Genomic DNA, 6313 nt, shown 5'->3' with positions numbered 1-6313 from the left:
TTCTAGATCTATTGCACTATCACATTAATTTTACAAGCAGCTTGTCAGTGCAGTGGAGCAACCTTATTCCATCAGGCCAATGCAGATTGCTGCCAGTCCTGAGCCTTCAGGCTCCTGAAAAAGTACAGGTCACAGACAGGCCAGCCATCATCTGCCTTGTGCCCACAGACCCCAGTGATCCACCCAGGAGACACTGGAGTTTGAGCTGGCATCAGGGGACTGCCACCAAAAATCTCCCTCATAAAGTACAAGCTGTGATCTGAGAGCTACTGCCTGCCCACAATAGGTGGCCTAGGAAAAGTGCAGGGAGGGGTTGGCTGCCTGGCAACAAACCCTCCATGGACAATTTGTGGGATGGGTGGGGTGGAGTTTCAGAGAGACACAGGGTGGGGCTAGCCGATCTCACCAGGGCAGTGTAGCTGCAGAATTGGCCATGTGGAAGGAGGGGTCAGTACCAGCAAATTGGCGCCAGTCTATAGACTGCTCTGGAGGGGAGCTTGACCAAGGAGCAATGATGGCAGTCCCTCCAGGCCTCACTCTGGTGCCACACAACTCATTCCCCACTGTATGTCTCTTGTGCCGCCTGAGCTGCTGACCCTTTACCGGGGTCCAGAGTGAGTGTCTATGAGTGAGTCTGTGCGCAGGCCTTTTAAGGGAGAAGTCTGGATTTTCAAATGCCTTCCGTCTCACTCAGATAGTCAGAATCCCCATTGCTTTTTACAGCCAGATTTTGTGGGGACTTTTCTTCCTGGTACTGGAACCCTGGACTGGGGTGCCCTGGTGTGGGAGTGGGACTCCTTGGTCCTCCTGGGGGACCTCCACAGCTGGGATATCCTTCTCGATGCTCAGCTGCCACATGCAGGTGCAGAGCTAGCCCATTTTCTGTCTTTGTCCCTCCTACCATCCTTGATGTGGCCTCCTCTTTATATCTCCCTGTTAAATTTATTTTGAAGTACTTATGCTTTTTTATATTATTGTAAATGGCATTTTAAAAAATTCATCCAATTTTGCTAGCAATATGTAAAAACAACCATTTATTTTTTGTATATTTTCTTTGTATGCTATTTACTTAGGACATTTACTTATTATTTCTAGTATTTTTCTTTGTAGATTCCTTACGATTTTCTATGTAAACAATTATCATTTGCAAATAGAGACCATTCTATTTCTTATTTTCTAATCTTCATGCCTGTTTTTCTTATCTTATTACAGTGGATAAGATTTCCAGTATAATGTTGAATAGAAGTCGACATCAAGGGCAAAGTGTTCAATATTTCACTATTAAGTATAATATTAATGGTAGGTTATTCATTGTGTTTTTTGTCAGATTGAGGAAGTTAAGTTACCTTATATTCCTACATTGCTGAGATGTTTTGTCATGAACGGGTGTTGACTATTTTTAAAAGACTTTCTGCAACAGTAAAAATTCTCAAAGGGGTTTCCTCCTTTGTTATGTTAATGTGGCGAATTGCTTGATTGACTTGTGAATATTAACCTTTCTTAAGTGGTTGATAAAATTCTCTTGTGAATCTATGTAAACGTGGAATTTCATAACAAATTCAATTTCAAACAAAGGTTTTCATAACAAATTCAATTTCATCAAAAAGAGATTCAATTCCAATATAATATTTATTAGGGCAGAAAAGGATAATCATAGGAAGGTTTTCATAACAAATTCAATTTCATCTAAAAGAGATTCAATTCAAATACAATATTTATTAGGGCAGAAAAGGATAGTCATACAGTAATATCCATAATCACATGATCTTTGAGAATTTTTTTTTTAAATTAACTGTTCTTTTAAAAAATGAAAAGCAGTTTGATACTCCTGGGAAATAGAATTGGCTCAAGTAATCAGGCCTGGGGTCAGGGTTCCCATTATGCTGCAAAACTCCCATTTTTTACAGGTTCTCTGAGCATTGCTGATCTCTCAATCATTCTTGCTGGATCTAAATAGAAAAATGGATATCATTTATAAGAGTCAACTGACTTAATAACTGCTTATACATTAATATGTAAGAGTTTGGGAGAAAATAATAATAGGTACCCTTGGATCAGCACCAACCATGTGCCAGATGTTTTAACAACCCTATGAGGAATATTAACATTTCCATTTTACAGATGAGGAAACTAAGGCTCAGTTAAATTAAATAACTCGGTAAGATCACATTGGCATATTGGACACAGTCAAGATTTGAACTCAGGAATGGCTAGCTTAAAACTCCATATTCTTTCTACTACACTATATTTTCTCTGCCCCTTCCTCCCACAAAGATGAAGACAAAGGAGATGCAAAATGATCTGGATTCAGGAAATGTTCTGAGGAACACTTCAGGCCTGACACTAAAACTAAATCTAATTTGTGAATTTTGTTTTTGTTTTTTAACTTGACTGATATATTTTTGTGTGATATGTTGAAAAAAAAAAAAAGTCCATAAATGCCCCCATCTCCACCACCAAGAAGGGCCTTTTGCAAAATGTGTTAGGCTGTCTTGAGACTAGTTCAGACAAAATGGACTTTCAAGGATCTCCCCAGATCCTGGCACCTGGTTGAGCTCTCTTCGCATTCCTACAGGATGAGCATATGTACAAGGATCAGTGCCCGTCATTCCCACCAGTGTGTGAGTTCGTCGAGGGCAGGGGATACATCTTTCTAGATCTTTGGATGCCCAGTACCTAACTCAGTACCTAACACAGAGCTTAAAGACTTAAGAACAATGATTTGGCTTTACAGGTCTATTCCTCAAGGTGTATGAACGTTATAAAAGACAGAATTTACCATAGAGTATATTGTTAGATGTTGGTTTGTCATACAACATGTGCCATATTATGTTGAGGCACATTCCTTCTATACCTATTTATTGAAAATTTTTATCATGAAAGAGTGTTGAGTTTTGCTAAATGCTTTTACTATGTCTAATGAAATTATATATTTTTTTTCATTTATTCTATTAGTGTGGTGTACTGTATTTATTAATTTTCATATATTGATCCATCCTTGCATTTCACTTGATCATGGCATCTGATCCCTTTAATATGCTGTTGAATTTAATGTGCTAGTATTTATTGAGAATTTTTGCATTCATATTCATCGAGTACATTGATCTGTAGTTTTCTTGTAGTATCCTCTTCTGGAAAAGGTATGAGGGTAATAGTAACCTCATAAAATAATTTTAGGAGCATTCATTCCTCTTCAGTTTTTGGAAGAGGTTGAGAGGGGTTGGTGTTAATTCTTTAAATGTTTAGTAGAATTCACCTGTGAAACAATCAGGTTCTGTTTTTTTTGTTGTTGTTGAGAGGTTTTTTTATTTTTTATTTTTTATTACTGTTTCAATCTCCTTATTCATTATTTCATATTTTATATTTCTTCATGATTCAGTCTTGGTAGTTGGTATGTTTCTAGGAATTTATTTATTATCCATTTCCTCTAGGTTACCTAATTTGTTGGCATATAATTTTTTATAGTAGTCTCTTATGATCTTTTGTATTTGTGTGATGTCAGTTATACTGTCTCCTCTTTCATTTCTGATTCTATTTATTTGAGTATTCTCTTTTTTTCTTAATTAGTCTAGGTAAAAGCCAATTTTGTTTACCTCTCAAAAACCCAGCTCTTAGTTTTGTTTATCTTTTCTATTGTTTTTCTGGGTTAATTTCATTTATTTCTCCTCTGATTTTGGTTATTTCCTTCCTTCTGCTAACTTTGGGCTTAGTTTGTTCTACTTTTTCAAATTCCTTGAGGTTTAAAATAAATTTGTTCATGATCTTTTTTTTTTTTCTTAATGTAGGTGTTTATCTCTATAAACTTCCCTCTTAGAGCTACTTTTGGTGCATCCCATATGTTTTGACATGTTATGTTTTAATTTTCATTTGTTTGAAGATTTTTTTGATTTCCCTTTTGATTTCTTCTTTGCCCATTTGTTGTTCAGAAGTATGTTGTTTAATTTTCACATATTTGTGAATTTACCGGTTTTTCTCCTGTTGATTTCTAGTTTCAAACCACTGTGGTCAGAAAAGATACTTGGTGTAATTTTAATCTTTTTATATTTGCTAAGGCTTGTTTTACGACCTAACATTTGATTTATCCTGGATAATATTCCATGTTTGCTTGAGAAGATTATGTATTCTGCTCTTGGGTGAAATTTTCTGTTTATCTCTGATAGGTCCATTTGGTATAAAATATAGTTCAAGTCCAGTGTTTCCTTATTGATTTTCTGTCTATATGATTTATCCATTGTTGAAAGTGGAATCCAGTCCCTTACTATTATTGTATGTTGTCTATTTCTCTCTTCAGCTCTGTTAGTATTTGCTTAATATGTTTATGTGCTCCAATGTTGGGTGCATAGATATTTACAACTATTATATTTTTTTTGATGAATTAACCCCTTTTACATTGTTATAAGTGTAGCTACCCCTGATCTCTTTTGGTTTCCATTTGTATAGCATACCTTTTTCCATTCACTTGTTGCCTATGTTTTACCTTAAAACTGAAATGAATCTCTTGTAGGTAGCATATAGTTGGGTCTTATTTTTTATCCATTCTGCCATTCTCTGCCTTTCAATTGGAGAATTTCACACATTTACATTTAAAGCAATTATTGATAGGTAAAGACTTACTAATGCCATTTTACTAATTGTTTTCTGGTTGGTTTTAGTTTCCTTATTCCTTTCTTCCTCTTTTGCCATTTTTTTCTCTGTGAATTGATGATTTTTCATGATAGTATGCTTTGATTCCCTTTCCTTTATATCTTGTGTGTCTACTATAGATTTTTGCTTTGTGGTTATCATGAAGCTTACGTAAAACATCTTATAGATATAAAAATATAGAACACTTCACAAATTTGCATGTCAGCCTTGCAAAGGGTCATGCTAATCTTCTCGGTATCATTTCAATTTTAGTATATGTGCTGCTGAAGTGAGCAGCATGTTTAGTTTTTTTTTTTTTAAGAAACTGTTTTATACACTATTTCTCTAGAGTGACTATATCATTTACATTCTCAGCAGCAATGTATGGGTAATGTATGCAGTTTTTCTGCATCCTTGCCAGTATTTGATGTTGTGTCTGTTTTTCATTTTAGTCATTATTATAGGTATTATATGGCAGTATCTCATTGTGACTTTAATTTGCATTTCCCTAAAGGATAATTAAGTTGAATGTCTTTTTCATGTGCTTATTTGCCATCTGTATATCTTCTTTGTTGAAATGCCTCTTGCCTAGGCTCTAATTGGATCGTTTGCTTTTTTTACACTTGTGAGTTTAAAAGTAATCCTTTGTAAGTTATGTATTTTGCAAATATTTTCTCACACTGTAGCTTGTCTTCTCATCTTCTTAATAGGACCTTTTGTGGGGCAAAAGTTTTTAAATTTGATAAAGCCCTAGCTACCTATTTCTTCTTTTATGAGTTATCCTTTCAGTCTTGAGTCTAACTCTGCCTAGTACTTGATCTTATATTTGTTTCTAAAAGTTTCATACTTTTACACTTTATATTTAAATTCATTATCCATTCTGAGTTGTTTAAATAACGTTAGACTTTTTTTTTTTTTTGCATATATGAATGTTCAATTTCTCCAGCACCATTTGTTCCTTGTATTGAATTGCTTTTGCACCTTCAAAAAAATTAGTTGGGCATATTTGTGTGTGTTTATTTCTGGGTTCTTTATTTCATTGATCTATGTGCCTTTCCCTCTGCCAATAACACATAGTCTTGAGCTACACAGTAGCTACACAGTAAGTCTTGAAAATGAGTAGATTGCTTCTTCTCACTTTCTTTTTCAAAATTGTTTATGTTATTCTAGTTCCTTTGCCTTTCTATAGATTTTTTAGGATAATATTGCCTATATCTACAAAAAGAGTTTTTAGAATTTTGGTAGAAATTGTGTTAAACATTTGTATCAGTTTGGGGAAGAATTCACATCTTTACTCTATTTAGACTTCCAATCCACAAACATGGTATGTCTCTCTACTTATTTAGATTTCTTTGATTTCTTTCTTTAGCATTGTACAGTTTCAGCATACAAATTCTGTACATGTTTTATTATTAGATTTACACTTAAATACTTCATTTTCTGAATGATTGTAAATGTTATTGTAGTTTTAATTTTGGTGTCCATGTAGTCATTATTAGTATATAGAAACACAGTCTATTTTTTTAATACAATCTATTTTTATATGTTTATCTTGTATCCTATAATTTTGTTGAATGCACTTAATATTTCTAGAAGTTTTTGTAAGTTTTTGGAATTTTCTATGTAGACAATAGTGTTATCTGTAAATAGTGACAGTTTTATTTCTTCTTTTCTGTTCTCTCTGTATGTA

At 34.2% G+C, this 6313-nt stretch overlaps 1 non-coding gene across 1 annotated transcript; it reads right to left on the bottom strand.

Annotated features, from left to right (window-relative positions):
• Positions 1-4814: 4814 nt before the first annotated feature.
• On the bottom strand, positions 4815-4920 carry LOC111731980. The gene has a single exon (XR_002777388.1). It is a non-coding gene; the product is annotated as a U6 spliceosomal RNA (small nuclear RNA).
• Positions 4921-6313: the final 1393 nt, after the last annotated feature.

This window comes from Pteropus vampyrus, unplaced genomic scaffold (assembly GCF_000151845.1).
Source record: "Pteropus vampyrus isolate Shadow unplaced genomic scaffold, Pvam_2.0 Scaffold416, whole genome shotgun sequence".
Taxonomy (NCBI): Eukaryota; Metazoa; Chordata; class Mammalia; order Chiroptera; family Pteropodidae; genus Pteropus; species Pteropus vampyrus.
The sequence above is the reverse complement of the archived record's forward strand: the minus strand, read 5'-3'. Positions and strand labels throughout refer to the sequence as shown.